The sequence below is a fragment of the Acomys minous genome (assembly GCF_964271855.1).
Source record: "Acomys minous genome assembly, chromosome: 1".
NCBI lineage: Eukaryota > Metazoa > Chordata > Mammalia > Rodentia > Muridae > Acomys > Acomys minous.
Genome location: NC_140483.1, coordinates 24,248,628 through 24,268,225, shown reverse-complemented (window position 1 = coordinate 24,268,225; position 19,598 = coordinate 24,248,628). Strand labels below are relative to the sequence as shown.

Sequence of the window (19,598 nt, the reverse complement as noted above, 5' to 3'; positions counted from 1 at the left end):
GTTAGCGAGCATCTGTAATTCCAGCGCTTCTGTGGCAGGATGGGAGGCAGAGACAGGAGAATCCTCAGAAGGCCGTGGCCTAGCTTGCCTGGTGCACACAGTGGAGGACGAAAAGCCCTGTCTTAGCCAAGGTGGAAGGCAGGGTCTGACGCTGGAGGTTCTATTCTGACTGTACTACACAGCCTTCAACATGAACACAAAGAGAGAGAGGGAGAGAAAGAAACAGACAGACAGACAGACAGACATGAAGACAGAGACAGATTTTTAAAACTTTCTATTGCAAAACATTTTTCATGCAATATAATTTTACTATGTTTTCCCCTCCCACAATTCCTCCCAGATCTTACCTACCCAACTTCTATGTTCTTTTTCTGGAGAAAGATATTTTTTAAAAGAAATAAGAAAGACTAAAAAAGAACAGAATGGTGGAAGAAAGAAATTACACCGTGTGTTTGTTTTTTATGCAAAGTAGCTAAAAATCGCTGTCCTGTATCAGGTTAGTTTTCTAGGCTTGAAAGGGAAGGTGGGAGAGGCTGACTTCAGCTCTCAGCTCATGTTCCCTAAAGCTGAGGCCATGCCATGCCAGCCTTCTGATGCACATCTCAGCTGCGTGCCCTGGGGAAGAGCCTGCTTCATCACTCAGACCCTTGGGAAAACTCAGGCCCTTGTGGTCAGGGACCATGTCCTTGTTTCCTTGCTTTGTGCAGTGGCTACTTCCAGTCCTGTGAGACTGGTGAGACTGGCTGAATCCAGATCGCACGCATTCTTCAAACCCTTTCCAGGGAGAATGCCCAGTCTTATCAAAGGGATTACTGATTAGAACAGGCCCACCCACCCAAAAGTCTTAAATTCTCCGAATCTAAGATCTTAGGTACGTCTCTGAAATATAATGAAGACACTTCAGTTGAAAATTGAACCAATCCAGAATCCATGTCAGAGACAGCCCCTGCTCCCCTTACTAGGGGACCCACGTGAAGCCTGAGCTGCCCATCGGCTACATCTGTGTAGTGGGCCTTGGTCTAATCTATGCATTGTCCTTGCTTGATGCTTCAGTCTGCACAGGACCCCTGGGCCCTAGTTAGTTGGCTCTGTTGGTCTTCTTTTGGAGATCCTGTCACTTCCAGGTCCTTTTATCCTTCCCTGATTTTTTTCTGAGGAATAGAGGAGGGGGGAGGGAGGGAGAACTGGGAGGAGGGAGGGTTTGTGATATAAAGTGAATAAATACATTAGTTTTTAAAAGTTTAAAAAGAAAATTAAGCTAATAAATGGACGCTGTTTGGTTGGGAACTTAGCATTTCTCTCAGAATTCTATCAGCCACAGATGGATAAGGTGTCTCAGTGGATAAAGGAGCTTGCTGCCAATCCTTAGTGTCAGAGTCTGCTGCTCACCACATTGTGGAAGGAGAGAACCAAGTCCTAAAATGTGTCCTCTGACCTCCATGAAAACAAAAGGCACCATGGTACATGCCCACCCCATCACACACACGTACACAAAATAATACATTATTTTAATTACAGAAATTTCTACCAGACCATATAGAAGTCGAACCAAAACATCGCAAAAGCTGCCAGAAAAATCCTTGTAGAATTAAGTAGACTTGTTCATTCGTTAACAATGATATGTAATGAAAAAGGAAGAAAGAGCAAGAACATTCTTAGAAAGTAAACAAGAATAGAAATCTTATTTCAAGGCAGTCTCTCCTCTCCATTCTGGCCTACTTTTCTGCTCTCAGTCTGATGTGTTCTGTGACTCTCCTACTAGGTGAATACATCCTTCCTTCCTCACATCCTTCATTCTTTCAATGAAGTCCCACATTGCTTGATACCAGCAACGCTGTTCTTCCTTGGAGGGAAGGGTCTTTTTGGTCAAGGATGCAGCCATGGAACCCAAGAAAATGGCCTCAGAATCTGTGCAACTTCCCGCACCTCCATTCTGTGGCTACATCAATATCAAACTTACCTTTATCTATGCCAGACTCTGTGAAGCACCCTCTCATGTTATCAGAGCATCAGCTGGGCCTCAGTGGTACAGCATGGGCCAGTGCAGCAGAAGAGGGAGGCACGTGTTTGCTACAGGACGCCACAGGGGTTAGGGGGGAGCTCTGCCACACAGACAATAATGGAACCTCCTTCTTCCCCCTTTCTTTCCCACTGGTGACTAAGAACTTGGTGCCCCAGCTAAAGACACCCAATATTTAAAGTGTGTTTTGTTTTGTTCATGGTGACAGATTATTTTTTAATTGAATGGACCAGAGAAATCATTTTCTTCTAATTCCTGATCTTATGATCAAAGCTTTCAAGTTTTTATCACTGTTTATAGTTAGCTTGTCCTATATCACCTTTGCTATGGTCTGGTGTATTTCATTTACACTGGATGTATTGATATTTTCTTATGATGAAGTGATTTTGAATTTTGCCGCATGCCTTTTCTAGGTTTAAGAGCATCATGCAATCCTTCTTTCTGTCTGGTGCATCACTTCAGTTGATTTGTGGGTGTTGAACTATCCTTGCATCCCAGGGATAAACCACGCTAGATGTTGGTACATGATCCTTTTCATATGAATTTAATTTGATGGTGTTTCATTGAGAATGTCTACATCTGTGTTCATTGGTGGGAAGGTTATTTGTCAATTGAAGTTCTTTCTTGTGTTGCTTTTATTTTACTTTGGAATGAAAGCAATGTTATCCTGATGAAATGAATTTAGAATTATGCCTTTTGAGTTGGATTAGCATTCATTCTGGTGTAAGAGTTAGGTAGAATTCACCAGTGAAACTACCTGGTCATATACCAATCTTTAAAGGAATTTTTCCCTACTGATACAGTCTTCTTAAACTTTACAAATTTGTTCATATTTTGTTGTTTTTCCATTATTCAGTCAAGGTAGACATATGTTTCTAACACCTGACCATTTCTTCTAAGTCACTCAGTGTCCTGGGAACATTGTTCACAGAGTTCTCTGGTGATCCTTTGTTTTTCTGTGCTATCAAGTGTTTGTTTTATTTTCATTTATAGTTAAATTCAGACTATTCTCTTTTCTTGGTTAGTCTAGCTAAAGTTTGCCAATATTTTCATATTTGTAATAAAATGTGTTACTTACATTTCTGTTGCTGTGATAAGACACCATTTAATTTGGGGCTCACAGTTCCAAAGAGAATTTGTGACCATCAGGGCAGGGAGAACTGTAACAGACAGACAGGTGTGGTGCTGGAGTACTGGCTGAAAGCTCACATCTGTCCAGAGATCAGCAGGCAGAGAGAGAAAGAGAGAGAGAGAAAAAAGAGAGAGAGAGAGAGAGAGAGAGAGAGAGAGAGAGAGAGAGAGAGAGAGAAATTGGGAAAGGAATGGGCTTTTGAAACCCCAAAGCCCACTCCCATTAACACACCTCTTTCTAATCCTTCCAAAATAGTTCCACAAACTGGGGCCAGGCATTCCAATATATGAGACTATGGGGGGCATTCTTAGTCAAACTACCAGTTAGAATGACCATTTTGTTGAAAAGCCTATAGATTTTCAAGTCATTATTTCATTCATTTTGGGTGTATTCTTTATAGTTTACTTGTTTTCTACCTTGGGCTTAGTTTTTAGTTCTTTAATTCTGAGAGGCATAGAATTTGTATATTTGATTAATCGTTTTTCTTAATGTATGCATTAAATGACTTAAACTTCCTTTTTAGTGATAATTTTGCCAGATCTCATAAATTGCTAATAGTTAGGGGTTTCATTTTCGTCTGCCTGCAGCTATGTCACTGCTGGTCTCTGGATTTCTTCTTTGATTTGTTGGTTTATTTTTGTCTGTGTGATATTTTTCTTGATGATATAGACATCTAACTTCACATCGTGTGCTCATTAAAACTACTTGATATCATTTCTACATTCTTTTAGTTTTTGTTCATTAAGTTATTTATTTATTTATTTATTTATTTATTTTACATTTTACATCCCAATCACAGCTTCCTCTCCCTCCTCTTCTCCCAGTTCCTCTCTCCCCTCCAGTCACCCTTCCATCCTTCCTGCTCTTCTCCTAAGAAAAAGGCCTCCCATAAATGTCAACCAGCCTCGGCCTTTCAAGTAAGGCTAGGCACATCTTCCTCTATTTAGGCTGACCAGGCTTCCCAGGTAGGGGAAAGGGATCCAAAGGCAAGCAACGTAGTCAGAGACAGCCCCCGCTCCTGCTTTAGGAGTCACACATGAAGACCCAGCTGTACAACTGTTACCTATGTACTGAAGTCCTAGGTCTATCCCATGCACGCTTTCTGGTTGAAAGTCCAGTCTCTATGAACCCCTATAGTCCCATTTTATTTGATTCTATAGGTTTTCTTGTGGTGTTCTTGACCCCTCTGGCTCCTTCAATCCTTCCTTACCGTCTTCCATAGGATTCCTCAAGCTCCACTTAACGTTTGGTTGTGGATGTGTGCATCAGTTTCTATCAGTGTCCAGGTAAAGCCTCTCTGATGACACTTAAGCCAGGCTCCTGTCTGCAAATATAGCAGAATATCATTAACAGTGTCAGGTGTGGGCTCCCTCTCTGGGCATGGGTCTCAAGCTTGGCCAGTCATTGGTTGGCCCCTCCCTAAAATTCTGCTAATATATGTATTCTTAATTTAAAAAAAAATATGCGGTGGTACAACAAAAAAAATTTAGCCCTGAAGGTCTCATGTCTATTTTATAAAAAATATTTCTGCAGTGATTGGATGGAATCCTCTCCGTGTGTGTTTGCTACAGACATTTTGTATATGGTATGGTTTGAGTCATCTTAGCTCTTTATTCATATTTTAAATCTCTGTTTTATCCACTGTTGAAAGTGAGATGTTGACTAGCTTTCCTCTTTCTTCTTATACAGCTGTCTATTACCTCTGGCTCTGTTAATACTTACTTTATACATTTATGTGCTCTGAAATAAAGTGAACATATGTTTACAATTATTATATCTTCTTTAATTAGTGGCCTCACTATTGTTATGCATCCCTTGTCTTTTGTGACTTTTTTTTTACTTAAAGTCTTTTGTCTTGAGTAAATACAGTCAAATATGTTGATATGACATAAATGTAAACAAATATCTGCCATCTTCTGGTTTCTATATGCTTGGAATGCCTTTGCCTTTTCTAATCCTCTTATTTTTAGCCTATATGTATTCCTTAAAGTATAACCAGCATACCTTATTTTCTACCCATACAGACACAGTGTGTTTCTCTACTAAGGAATTTCTTCTTCTTACACTCAAGGTAAATACTGATAAATAACACCTTGTTACTCCCATTTCAAATGTTATCTGACTGGTGGCATCTTTCTTCTTTCTTTCTTTCTTTCTTTCCTGCTTTCTTCATGATAGAGTAGCTTTTGCAGTATTTTCATGAGTCTGTGTTTATTTCTTCCTAATGTCGTGGATATATGACAAATTTTCTTTTCTATGTATGGAATACATAAACCTATCATAGATCTATCATAATTGTAACAGTCAATTTTAAACTGATAAGTTAAATGACCATGTGAAAAATCTACTCTGTGTTCATTCCCATATTTTATGTTATTTAATGTCACAATTCACATCTTTCAGGCATTGGATGCCAATTCTCTGATTATTATGCATACAGTTACTGTTTAATACAGTTGTCACTTAGCCTGTGGTGTGATGTGCCTGGGATACTGTGTTAGAGCATTGTAAGTCACACTTCATTTTTACTTGGCAGTGAGCTTTCTGCTTTCACCAGATTCCATGATAATTAACATCCTTCCAGGTCAAACTGAACGTCTTGCTTTGTCATGGCTTGGAGGTCTAGTAGAGATGAGCACCTACAGATTTTGCTCATCGGAGAAAGTCTGTATCTCACTTTCATTTGTGGAAGAAGTGTTGTTGAGGTTGGTCTTCTCATTAGCACGCTAAGCTTATTACCCCACTGTGTCCAGGGCTGGGCACTCTCCTGATGCTCTTTCTTTAATGTGCTCTTGTCTCTTCCCTTTCTGTGCTCCTTCTAGGACTCTCAGAATGGAGATATGCATTTACTTAGTGACTTCCTGGAAGTCACACCAGATTTTCGTTTTTTAAAAAATCTTTTTCGTTATTTCTTATTTTAGTTTCCTGGTTTTTAGTTTCAGGCTACCTGTTGGCCATGCTACCAAGGAGCTGATTCTACTACCAGACTGGGCTACTGTTGAAATTCTCTATGGAATTTTCAGCTGAGTCACTGGTATTCTGAGCTACAGAATTTCTTGGTGATTCATTTCTGATACTTTCTGTCTCTTTAATAAACCTCTTATTCTATTTTAAATTGCATTGCTCATTCCTATGAGCTACATATATTTTACTTTGTAAATTTTAAAGCATTTCCAAGAAGTATTTATCAAGAGGATAATAGATTACTAAAAATATTCTATGATGTTTGAAGATGCAGATTTTTGCTAAAATATCTCCCTAGCATGTACAAGTTCTTGGGTTTTAGATCCACAGTATAAGGGGGAAAATTGCCATCTACTTATGAATTTGACAACTTACACAAAACGTCCAAACTTCTTGGAAAAGTTACCAAAATACCAAAATGCATTTCTGTACAGATAAGAATAACAATAGCCATATATATATTAAATGAGTTGATGTTGTTATTAATGAGTTAATGTCATTAATTATTTCCTACAAAGGAAGCTCCAGATAGCAATGGCCATTTTAGGTTCTAGCAAATGATTAAAAATTAAGGGAACACCCCTTTACCCCTTCATTGCTGGTGGGAATGCAAACTTGTACAACCAATTTGGAAATCTCTCTGGCGCTATCTCAGAAAATTGGGAATATGGCTTCCTCAAGACCCAGCTATTCCACTCCTGGTAATACACCCGATGCTACGCCACATAACAAGGACATATGCTCAACCATGTTCATAGCAGCCTTATTCATAATAACCAGAACCTGAAAGCAATCTAAATGTCCCTCAGTCAAAGAATGGATTAAGAAACTGACATACATTTACACTATGGAATACTACTCAGCTATTAAAAACAAGGAAATCTCGAAATCTGTGGACAAATAGATGGAACTAGAAATGATCATACTGAGTGAGTTCACCCAGAAGCAGAAAGACTCACATGGTACATACTCACTTATATCTGGACACTAGCCCAAGACATATATCCCATGAAAGTCTTCACTTACCAGGAGATTGGGATAGATGTGAGGACATCCTACTGAGACTCTAGGTGAGCGAAGTATGGGAGAATGCGGAAATAGAAGGATCCAGAGGGTCCTAGAAACCTACAAGAAGAACATCATGACGGGTAGATCTGGGCCCAGGGGTTCTGGGCAAACTACTGTACCAAGCAAGGACAATACATGCAGTAAACATGGAACCCCTACTCTGATCTTGCCAATGGACAGGACATTCTCCACAGTTGAGTAGAGAGTGAGGACTGACTTGGACATGAACTCTGGTGCCCCATATTTGACCACTTTCTCATGGTGGGGAGGCCTGGTGGCACTCAGAGAAAGAATAAGCAGGCTACCAAGGTGAGACTTGATAGCCTATGACCATACAGTGGGGAAGGAGGTCTCCCTTGGTCACAGACGTAGGAGATGAGAATAGGGTGGAAGCTGGAGGGAGGGAGGAATGGCAGGATACAAGTGATGGGTTAACAATTGAGATGTAATCTGAGTAAATTAATTAAATAAAAAATAAAATTAAAAAAATACTTGTCACTAAATTTGTACAAATACTTTCAGAAAGTAAAAGTCTGGCCACATTTCTTAATCCACCTTATCATACCAATAGGAAGCTAACTTTAAAATTATTATAAAATAAATTTCAGAAAAAAACAGTCATTCCAATACGAAGAAAAATATTTCAGAACTTTAATAAGAAACCACAGTTCACTGTCTGTACTATGGTAAAAGTCAGACAACGATGCTCCAACAACTGGATCCTTTTTATGGTCCTAATCAGAAATCTGAAAGTTGCAACTACTTTAGAAAACATTTTGTTGGTTTCTTACTAAATAAAACCTATGCTTACCACATTGATACAGCAATTCCTTTCTCCGGTATGTGGATGAGAACAATTTAGATGCAGTGTGGATGAGCAGACTCATATACAAGAAAAAACTACTGAGTATTAAAAAAAAAAAAAGACAACTTCAATAAAGAGTAGAGTGTGTGAATTATAAGAGTATTATAACAGCCATAAGACTAAACATTTATAATCTAATGGACATGAAACTATAAACTAGAGGAAGCTGATCTGAAATGACAGAAGACAAAGCTGTGACAAGGAGTGGAGTGGCTGGCTACTGGACAGGGTCACAGGACATTATGAGATGACAGAAATGCTTTTGCATAGTGACTGGGGGCAGGTAGCAGCTACGTGTCCTTAGGTTTTTACTCTTGGTCTTTTGTTAGTGAATAAACTCTCTGAGCAGGATTTTCAGTCCAGTCACTCATAGTCTATGCAGATACCTTCAACTGTTACCTGTGCCTTTAAGTTTCACTTTTAATGCTGTCATGTCGTGTTTTTACTTGATGAAGACCCGTTTACCTACTTATTTGTCCACAAGTGACCCTTAGTTCTATAAACTTCCAAATCTGTTATTCCTGTATTTCTTGTCTTCTGAAACTTCAGGACCATAGCCATCCAAACAGAATCTTGCAGATTAACCTGGAAGCCTTATTCTCCCTTATAGACAACTGGTTATTAAGTTTTAAGAATTTCTACTTCTTAGTATATTTTATGTGATCAGCCTTTTTTCCTGGTGTGATTCAAACTTTGAATACAAGATGAGGCCTATTTTCCATTGCAGGTTTGAGAAGAGGGACTCATAACATGATTACTGTGGGCTTATTTAGGTTATTAAGGGCAATGAACAATAATCAACAAAAACTATTTATCAAATGGTTGGGATCAGGATCTCACACATCAGAGAGGGAAACAAGCTGGGGATGAAAGCACAGGTTTGGGATCCCTTGGGTTATAAGGTGGTTTAATTCATGATGGTTTGAGAACCCACTGGTGACCACAGAAATCTAAAAGTTTCTACTTCCAAGTGGAAATGTTGACTGCTGGTAATGAGGAATTTGAGAAAAAGAGCAGAACTCTGAAAGAGCTGTTCTGGAGAACTGAGAATGGGAAAATGAGAAGGATTTTGTGCCACAACTCTAGAAAAGGTATGAAAAGGAGTCAAGAGAACAGGACGAGAGGGGTCAAGACTCATCAAACACTTGAGATGTATTTCAGTGGCCAAGGCTCACCAAAGGACTTGAGATGTATTTCAGTGGCCAAGACCCACCAAAGTACTTGAGATGTATTTTGGTGGCCAAGACCCACCAAAGTACTTGAGATGTATTTCGGTGGCCAAGACCCACCAAAACACTTGAGATATATTTCGGTGGCCAAGACCCACCAAAACACTTGAGATATATTTCAGTGGCCAAGACCCACCAAAGCACTTGAGATGTATTTCGGTGGCCAAGATCCAACAGAGGACTTGAAATGTATTTCAGTGGCTAAGACTCACCAAAGCACTTGAGATGTATTTCAGTGGACAAGACCCAACAAAGCACTTGAGATGTATTTCAGTGGCCAAAACCCACCAAAGGACTTGATATGTATTTCAGTGGCCAAGACCCACCAAAGCACTTGAGATGTATTTCAGTGGCCGAGACCCACCAAAGCACTTGAGATGTATTTCAGTGGCCGAGACCCACCAAAGCACTTGAGATGTATTTCAGTGGCCAAAACCCACCAAAGGACTTGAGATGTATTTCAGTGGCCAAGACCCACCAAAGCACTTGAGTTGTATTTCAGTGGCTGTCCTAGAAGGAGAGAGAAGAGAAGCAGGACAAGGTTGGTCTCCATCAAGGAGTGAGAAGGCACAACAAGAGGAGAATTTGATGTATAACAAAAGGAAGATTTAAAACATGTAAAAGAATGAAGGCTGGTGGGGGGAAAAGCCCATTGAGGAACAGACAGGGAAACAACACAAGAGTCATAATCAACTGTGCATGAACTGTAACTTGGGGACTTTGACTGAAACTTCAGCGATTACAGCAAGACCGCTGAGGGTCCTCCATATTGTAAGTGGATTGGAGATTACCTAGGCATTTTACCAAATATTCAGTTCATTTTTCAAGATTGTGAAAGGACAGGAGCCCATAGTCATGTATTAAGGAAAAGAAAAGTAAGTGAGGAGTCAATAAAGAAACCATTGAAATGGCTACTCTATGATCTTGTTATAGGTAAGAGAGAAAGAACATTCACAAGCATCAGAAAGAGCCCAAAGCCAAGAGAAAAAGCAGCAGACTGGACATGGCCAGGACTATCTGGGAGAGAAGCCAGAAGAGCAGGAAAGAGGGAAGACACAGTAACCTGGGCAGCCAGAGAAAGCTGCCTTATATAGGGAAGAAAGAGAAGGAACCGGTGTCTGGGAGGATGGAAGGCCCTGAACTGTGAGTCTGGGAATTAGCGTAGTGAGGACAAGTTGGGGAAGTGAGGATGGCCAGAAGGATGGTGTCAGCTTTGAAATGCATAACAAGTGCTCATGCACATGTGTGCATGCATGCATGTGTGTGCATGTGTGTGCATATGTGTGCATGCATGCATGTGTGCACGTGTGTGCATGTGTGCGTGCATGTGTAGGGATTGAAGGGACCCAGAGGCCAGCATGGGGCTTGATGTGAAACCACAGGTATACCCAAGGGAAGCATCCTTTCTGGCAGGTAGAAATGCATCTTGCAGATTCCTGAGAAATGCTGGGGTTAGGCTTTTAGCAGTTCTTCTCTAGTCCAGCTTGAGCTGAGGCAAGGCCGTCATTTGCAGACATGTGCACTACCTTTTGGAGTCTGATGTATTGAAAGTATGTTAAGAGGGGTATGGGAGGGCAAGTCTTTATTCCCAGCACTTGGGAAGCAGAGGCAAAGGGACCTCTAGGAGTTTTGCTCCAGCCTGATCTACATAGCAAGTTCTAGAACACCCAGGGTAAATACTAAGACCCTGCAAAAAAAAGTATTAATTAATTAATTAACAAACAGAAAATTATGTTAATTTGAGAGATTATTAATAGAATTGTTCAGGAAATCTGATAGAGCTAGAAGGCAGAAACTGCTCCAGGGCCTGGTACGGATGCTGGGGATGCTGTGTACAACATTGATGAAGTAACAGGATTGGATCTGGGGCCTGGAGTTAAATAAGGGCCTAGGGAGAGACTGGAGAAGCTTATGTCTGTGTGTTTAGAAATCAGAAGGGCACTAGAGGGTGTGTGTGTGTGTGTGTGTGTGTGTGTGTGTGTGTGTGTGTGTGTGTGTGATGGGGGAGCGGGTGTCTAATGAACTGAGATTTTCAGCCTTGAACTCTTTGTCGTGGCGTCAGGCAGGAAATGATATCAGAGGGAGAGATGTTTCTTTTTCTCTTAAAAATAAAAAAGCACTTGGAAGGAAGTCTCTAGAGGAGCCAAGTCACTTTTACCTATGACAACTCCACCTTGACAATGTTTTGGGGGTCACTGGGGACATGAACTTCCTGCCATTCACATAGGTCACACTTGCCTGGAAAAGAATGCAATTAGTATCCTTTATTGATGGGCACACTGACTCACATAGAAACACAAACTTGGTCTCTGTGACCTTTTTCAGCTCTTCCTAATGAAAAGAGAAGTGAGATTTGAGCTGTATTTTTGCTTAATTAATTTTGTTTTAACTGTTTTTTCCTACTTAGAATTTTTTGTAAATCGTAAGTAGAGGCCATAAAGAAGGGCAGGGTGGTCACTGACTATCTCTGAGATGCTGCCTGGAATCAGAAGCTGGGGCCACACAAGGAGAAGGCAAAACACTGGAAACAAAACACAAAGAGAAATCTCCTAATTTGTGAGAAGCCAAAATGTTATCCTGGCAAACACAACACGCTAAGATATTTCCACCCATCATAGAGTTAAGTGCAATGTTGACCACAATGCCTAATTATGGAGAATTTCTCAATGACAAAAGGTAGAAAAAGTAGTAGAGAAACAGGGTGTGGAGTGTGGGGTTAGAGACAGAAGTCTAACTCTCCCCAGACCCAGCTCTAACTCTGCCTTCCAGGAAACCAGGCTGATCAGGAGCCATTGAATAGACACCTCCATCACCCTTCTGCCTTACCAGGAAACTGTGAGAAAGGAAATGTGCCTAGCTCTTCTCAAAACCCATGCCTGAAATCAAACCTATAGAAGAAAGAAAGGAAAAAAGAAAGAGAGGGAGGCACAGAGGAAAGGAAGGAAGGAAGGAAGGAAGGAAGACAGACAGACAGAAAGAAAGAAAGAAAGAAAGAAAGAAAGAAAGTTAAGAAAAATAAACATATTTATGTAGGCAGACATGAAGGTAGATATGTCACTTCTATCCCAAAATCTTTCTAGGCAAACCCTGAGGTTGGAGTGTTCTTACAGGATTTTTCTCCCATTTATGACTGTATTGACCACTCTGGTGTAGAAAATGGGGCTGATCTTCTGTGCATTAGTGCACCTTTGCTACAAGTGGTGGATGTTTTGCAACTTTCAGGAAGCATTTAACATGTTAGACTTGTATAAATACTGAGGAAACCTTTTGATATTTCAGTAGACACTATTGGGGTGATATCACTGGCTATAGACCTCAACTACATAATGGATGGAATACCAAAAAATATACATATGGTCTTTAACATTTGAATAGGAAAAGACAATGAGAATTGAGAAGGCAAAAACCAAAATAAATTAAAAAAAAAAACAGAGACCAACTCAAATAAAAGACGGGATGAGCAAACTGGGTGCAGAGGAGCAGGCCTGTAATTCTAGCACTCTGGGAGACAGAGGCCAGCAGATCTCTGTGAGTACAAGGCCAGCCTGGTCTACAAAGCGAGCGCACGACAGTCAAGGTTACACAGAGAAACCTTGTCTCGAAAGAAAAAACCAAAATACAAAAAAGAAACAGAAAAAAACCCAAAAAATCAAAACAATAACAACAAAAAGAAACAAAAACAAAATGATGGGATGAGGAAAGGAGGCTGGAGATTGCTGTGAGCTCAAGGGCTCGTGAGAAGGACCCGTTCTTAAGTACAGATCAACAAGGAGCCCACATTTTCATTTGTGGCATGCCTTGGCTAGATGTTTGCTTTTGCATATTACTGTGGCAGCATTATTAAAGACAGATTTGTTGGCTCTTGAGACAAGCAAAGGGCAGATGTATCTACTGTGGCCCCAATGAGCACAGTGGCAGTGAAGACAGAGAAACAGACGCACTTCAGTCATACGGAGTAGATCTCCTGTCAGAATTCACTGACTGGAAGGGCTGCCGAGCAAGAAAAGGTGAAGCATGATACCCAAGATTTCTACCCAGGAACACTGCTTCTATGGCTTTTCTACTCACTGAGATGGAGAATACATATAAAGAGACAGACTTCTATGCTAAGTGTTACCCAAAATATGCAAATATAGACCATTTTATCCCTGCCTGCTTCCAATTCTATTTTCTCTTTCCTTTCTTCTTTATTTTTTAATGTTCCTCATAGTTTCACTTCAAATATTTACTTAAAATAATCTGGTGGCCTAACTTGCCAGATACCTTTATTTTAGCACCTCTGAAAAGTTTATAAAAGTTAATCTCAAAATAAGCACAGATAATCCAAAGCAAAAATGTGTGTGTGTGTGTGTATGTGTGTGTGTGTGTGTGTGTGTGTGTGTTCATCTGTTTAGTCTCTCATCCCTTTACTCTTCCAAGTTTTATAATTAAATACTGCTAAGAGATCATCTTAAATGTTTTTGGAAACTAATGATGTCTGTGAAAATGCTTTTGGAGCGACCAAACAAACATCCAATCTTTTGCTCATCTCTAAGGGACATTGCACATGAAAGTGTTAGATGGCACAGTCTAGAGTCACCAGTTCTGAGCCTTTGAACTGTGTTTTTTGTTGTTTAATGTGCCTTTGTAAAGATTTCCAATTTTCTGCACATAGGAGCTATCTGCTAGAAATCTCTTAGGCTCTCTGATTCAGGCTGTAGTTTGTGAGATGTGGACACATTTCTGAGGCGGTGTTCAGCAGCTCATTTCCAGCCTCATTTGGCCCAGACAAGATGCTAGCTTTCCCCAAATTGCAGGTTCTCCCAGGAAAAGGCTTCGCCACCCCTGTCTGTTTTACTTAGTCTCCAGAACCGATGAAGCAATGGATGTTTCGTGCAGGAGCAAATGGAGAGAAAGGGGAATTTGCACATGTCAACATCATGTCGGCAGCAAAATGCCACCCCTGAGTGTGTCCTGAGGCTCTACAGCATAAACCAAGATAGCATCGACACAGAGAAAGAGGGTGCAAGTGCTACATCCCAACCAAAGCATGCCGAGTGTAATTGATGCAAGGCCCAGATAAGTCACTCAAACCTCTTTCCCTCCGTGTTTTCTTGGAGGTGCTGAAGGTTCCATGTTGACATCTTACCCAACACAAGCAAACCGTGTGAGCTTCTGTCAGGAGCGATTCTGGAGTTCTGAAATATTTTTGCACCGTGGGGTCAGCAAAGGCTAAACTCGTCCAGCTAGCTATGGGAACGTACCTGGAGAAGTCCTTCTTTAAAAGCCCTGGAACCTTGTGATGGAATAGGGTTAAAGCCTTTACTCATCTATTTTTTGTTCTGGGACATTCCATGAGGAATGAAGTCAACAGGGTGATTTTATGAAGTAGCAACTTGCTTTTGCCCCCCCACAAAGCAAGTTGGTAGCAGCAGCAGCTACCTCGGCAGCAGTAAGCCAGAGTTGAATTCCATTTAAATAAAATGCCAAAAGGCAGTCAGTGAAAGTGACATTTATGGTGTTACTACAAATGCATTCAGCGGGAAAGCTCAGTAGCAGAAGCAAGGGGGAAAAAACAAGCTGTAGTGAAAACTGCCATCTGTATATTGTGCCCCGTTTTTAATATTCTGTATTCTCATAAAAAGTGTTGTTTCTGTCACTATTCAATCTCACAAACTCACACAGAACACTGTTAAAAGTCAGCAGTGTGTGAAATGGTATTTTAAAATAAATGAAACCCGCTCGCAGAGCTGCGGAGGAATATTGCAATGCTGGGCGCTGACAGACAGGCACTGAAAAGTAACAACGGTTATCATCTTAAAGCAAAGCGGATTAAATAAAAACCCACAGCCAGTGGTGCATTACCAAGTCTGATATTGACACAGCTGCTGTGGTGGTTATTTTTCATTGTCTCATCAAGACAAAGCATCATGGGATATCAATCTTCCCTCTGTCAGGCCATGCCTGGTATAAAGTTTTTCGTTTACATTTTCATTATATGCCTTTTATCTCTCTGGTGCCAGCATTTTTTTCTTAACTGTGGGGTGGATTGACCTGTGGGGCAGTGTTGAGCTATTACCTTCTGGCCAGAAGAGCTTCCTCCCAGGGGCAAAGGGGACTTTGTCCCTCTTCCCTTCCTCCAAAACCTTTAGCGTCTTTCTTCAATGGCATTGCTGGTCTGGTCGTTACTCTCTTGTGTTGGTGAGGATTAAAAACAGCTGTGTGTGTGTGTGTGTGTGTGTGTGTGTGTGTGTGTGTGTGTGTGTGTGTGTACTGCGCGCGTGCGTGCAGTAAAGAATAAGAGGGGGAGGAAGATAATGAGAATGAAAATTACAAGATCATTTGAGGATATTGTTTCCTTTCTTTCCCTTTTCATGGGAAAGAATGGAGATAGTTAGAAATGGCAACTCCCTTGAGAACACTCCAGCTGCAGCAACAGATTCATGCTCAAGTTTTATACACTGTTTTATTCCCCACATGAAAGGTCTCAGAGCCAATAGAGAACACTAAGACAGAGATTGTTCCTTCAGGCCACTGGATTTAACGTAACACCGTGGACAGACAGACAGATAGATAGGCAACAGCAGAGTGGGGGTTCTGAGGAGAGTTCAGGGCCCAGCATCAGAGACAGGTCTCTGAAGAGAAGTGTGGCAGAAGTGACAGTCTCTTCTTGTACCTTTTTAATTGGGGCGTTTTCACAGCACAGAACTACAGCCACACTCTTTATGTTACCAGGCAGGAGTCGGGGAAGGGCTTGGGAGACTTGGGACCATAGAGACTCACTTTTGATCTAAACTGGCTTTCCCAGGTAAGAGACCCTGCTTCCAGGAAGTCTGTGAGCTAGGGTCTTAGAACTCACAGCAAGGTGCCTGTGGGTGCCTGTGAGAGAGCCGCTGTGAAGAATCAATGCCTGAGCAGTGCCCGGTCCAAAGGGAACGAACTCCATTGCCCCAAATTCCAAACGGCAGTCCAAATAGCCAGCTATGGGCTCATCCTGGACTATAGCTGGATTTCTGGTGGTTAAATAAAAGCCAGCATTCCTCAGGAGCTTGTGAAATTGGTTCCCCTCTTCCAAAAGGAGACATTTCCTTTATCACTGTCAGAAGTGCTATGTGGTGCCTATTAGCACACCAGAGCGCACAGTGGTGCCAGGGTCTCTCTCGGTATCACAAGTACCTGTTACACATTTCAAAGCTCATGCTAGCTTCCTAACCTTTGCTCACCTCCTCCCCTCCCCTAAACTGCACCCAGCTGGCTGGTTTCACTTCCCCCAACTACTTATGTGCCTCATAACCCTGTTCTCTCCCTCCCTCCCTCCCTCCCTCCCTCCCTCTCTCTCTCTCTCTCTCTCTCTCCTCTCCTCTTCTTCTGTTTTTCGCGTGGCAAGGTACAATTTTCTCTTCCTTGAGTTGGCTTTCCATCCAGAAATTGACTGATCTGTAGAAAACAGTTTAATTTGAGTCTGCAAAACCAGTGTGTGCAAGAAAGATCCGTTTTCTTTGGGGTAACTAATAGATGTTTCCTCATTCAGTTTCCTGCCATCCCATCCCCCGCTTTCACCGTTCATTACTGAAACTTCTGGAGTTTAATTATAAAGCATTCTTTTTAGTACTCTCGGCTCTATTTCTTAAGTCTTTGAGTACAAGCATCAGGGGAAGTGATTAGGTTCTTTAGAAAAGCCCAGAAACTGGACATATATAAGAAAATAGGGCTTCATATCTCAAGGAGGGTTCTGACATTTTTAGCACCTTCCCTCTACCAGAGCCTTCAGTGGGCTTGGAAATGAATGTGAGGATGGGTTAAATTTTTTGTAGCACACAGAAATGACCTCTCCTTGCATGCATTTTCCATGCCAACATAAGGTGCGTTAGTTAAACCAGAGGCTCTGCATAAGTTACAATAGCACCCAAAAGCTATTGAAGGAAGAACCTCAGCACATACCCTCAAGCCTACAGTAGTTAAGGCACTCGCTTGACTCCTCCGAAACATGTGCTCTCTGGTAACTGTTGAAAGGAAAGTATCCACAGGATGTTTCTAAAGGCAGATGAAAACAATTCCATTACCCCTACCTACAAATATGGACATAGCTGGGGCAGGCTACCTCTGCAGAACTGCAGGAGAGAACCTTCCCAGGGACTCTGAGAAGAGGAACGGTGGACATCTTGTTTCTTTGTTTTATGGACCCAGAAGCAAGGCAGGTGAGGGAAAGTGTAAAGTAGATGTGAGAGACCTTGAGCAAGAATTGTCACACTGGGTCCCATCAAACCCCAGTCCACTAACAGCATTGACGGTGGCTACTGTCTGAAGCCATACTTTTCGAGTTGTATTGCCTAATCCATAAGCAGAACACAGCTGGAATATTAGCCTCTGTTAGCTTGTTCTGCTGTTAGCAGTGGGACAATTGGGTTGGGCCAACTCAAATGCTTCTTCGTGGTTTAGATGCCCGATTATAACACTCAGGCAACTGGGTTCAGAATAGCTGGGACTCCTTGACTATCTCTCCCTATGAGTGGCAGAGCCCTCTACATATTATCTAAGGGTGGCTGGACTTCTTACATGACCACCAAAGCTGTCAGAATTTGAGAAATGAGTCCAGGAGTTTAAGTTGTTGGGTAACCACTAACAGAATCTCAGAAGGCAGGTGGTGTTATTTCTGTCACATTCTGTCCACCAAATTACAAATGCTTCCTTCTCCTCTGCTTTTCCCAAAGATCATGGGAAAGTGGACCTCCACTTATGATTATAAAACCATCACAAGCCAGAAATCTTTTAAAGAACTTATCTTGGGGTAGTGAGATAGCTCAGTGGGTTAAAAAAATAAAATAAAATAAAATAAAATAAAATAAAATAAAAACAAGCTTGCCTAGAAGCCTAACAAACTGAGTTTAATCTCGCTCATAGACAATTTGTTCTCTGACCTCCATATGAATGCTTTGGCATGTACACACACACACACAACACACACACACAGACACACACACACACATACACACACACACACACACACACTAAAAAACTGTTCATCTTAGGAAAGGCTAATATTTCAATAAAAGCTATATTTCTGCTTCTGGAGATTAAGATAGAAATATGTCTGAAATGTTAGTTGTAATCTAATAGAAACAAAACTATTTGCGTATATGAGATATGAATATTTTTCTCTTAGTCACTTAATTTGTACTGTTTTCCTATTTGTAACAACAAGGTTCCATCTAGAACTGCTCTGACTGCTCTGCAGACCCATCCACACCACCCTTCATATGTTTAAAAATACAGAATGGCTTTGTTTAGTCAAAAGTTAAGATAAGAGAAATTTATGAAGAACCTCAAAATGAGACAGTGTCTCCAGTGGCTGTACAGCCTGCCCAATTCATACCCTTCCTCTGTGAAAGGGTGTTGTCTGAGGAAACAGTTGATAGGCGACACAGGAGCTAAGCAGATGCACAGCATGATCCCTGCACCTGAAGCCCGTCTGAATCTACTCTTCCTCTTCAAAGTAAGCCTCATCTCAGGCTATTCATTATGCATTGTCACAGCAAAATATGCAAGGCCATAGATGTGTGAAGAAAAAACAATGATGCTTTGGGAAGGCTCAAGATGTTGTAGCCAAGGAAGTCCAGAAGCATGGTATCAGCATCTTATTATCAGCATAGTGTTTCACAAGTTGGCAGAGAAGAAAAAGGTTAAACGACTACGTGCAAAGAGGAGGCAAAAGCACAGGAGTGCCAAAGTTGACAAGCTGAACTCTCTCTGTAACAACTCACTCTTGAAGAACCTAATCCAATCCCATTAGATCTAGCTCACTCTCAGAAATACCAACCCAGTCTTGAGATTCCCATTAGAATCTTATCATGAGGCTGACACATCAATCCCAACTAACCCACTCTCTCAAGTAAGATTTTAGCCAGTTTATGAGGATGCTGGCACTATGAACTAACCACCTCCCACAGAGTCCTACCTCTTAAAGGTCCAACAACCTCTTCATGCCGTTACCATAGAGACAGAGTCTCTATTTCCAAACTACTAAAGCCTCTAAATCTACTACAAAGTCTGGTTCTTCATGGTGTGTGAAGTTGACGTTGTTGCCTGAAGATGAGTGTGCTGAAGATGGTCTGACAGCCCTCATGTCCTCCAAGTTCAGGTTTACCTCGGACTTCATATACCTTGCCTCTTCTTTAAAATATGGCCTCTGCCTTTGTGTACTTGTGGCACTATGACCACCACTGGTGGTCCCATTGCTAGGGCACTGGAATTCTTCCCGACACTGAGTTCCATCTCTGTCTACCATGGGTTCTGGAGAACAGCCTCCTCATAGCCATGATGCTTTCACCCACCCATCAAAGT

General features: G+C 41.4%; 1 long non-coding RNA gene across 2 annotated transcripts in view; it reads right to left on the bottom strand.

Moving 5' to 3' along the window:
• LOC311595068 overlaps positions 1-19,598 on the bottom strand; it is a 30,447-nt gene extending 10,849 nt beyond the window's left edge. Inside the window, exons 1-3 of one of the 2 annotated variants that reach the window (XR_014778302.1) lie at positions 19,213-19,598; positions 4,363-4,476; positions 3,099-3,180 (exon numbers count right to left, since the gene is read on the bottom strand). This is a non-coding gene — a long non-coding RNA (uncharacterized lncRNA). The remainder of the gene's footprint in view (positions 1-3,098; positions 3,181-4,362; positions 4,477-19,212) is intronic. The other variant, XR_014778303.1, reaches the window with a different exon arrangement.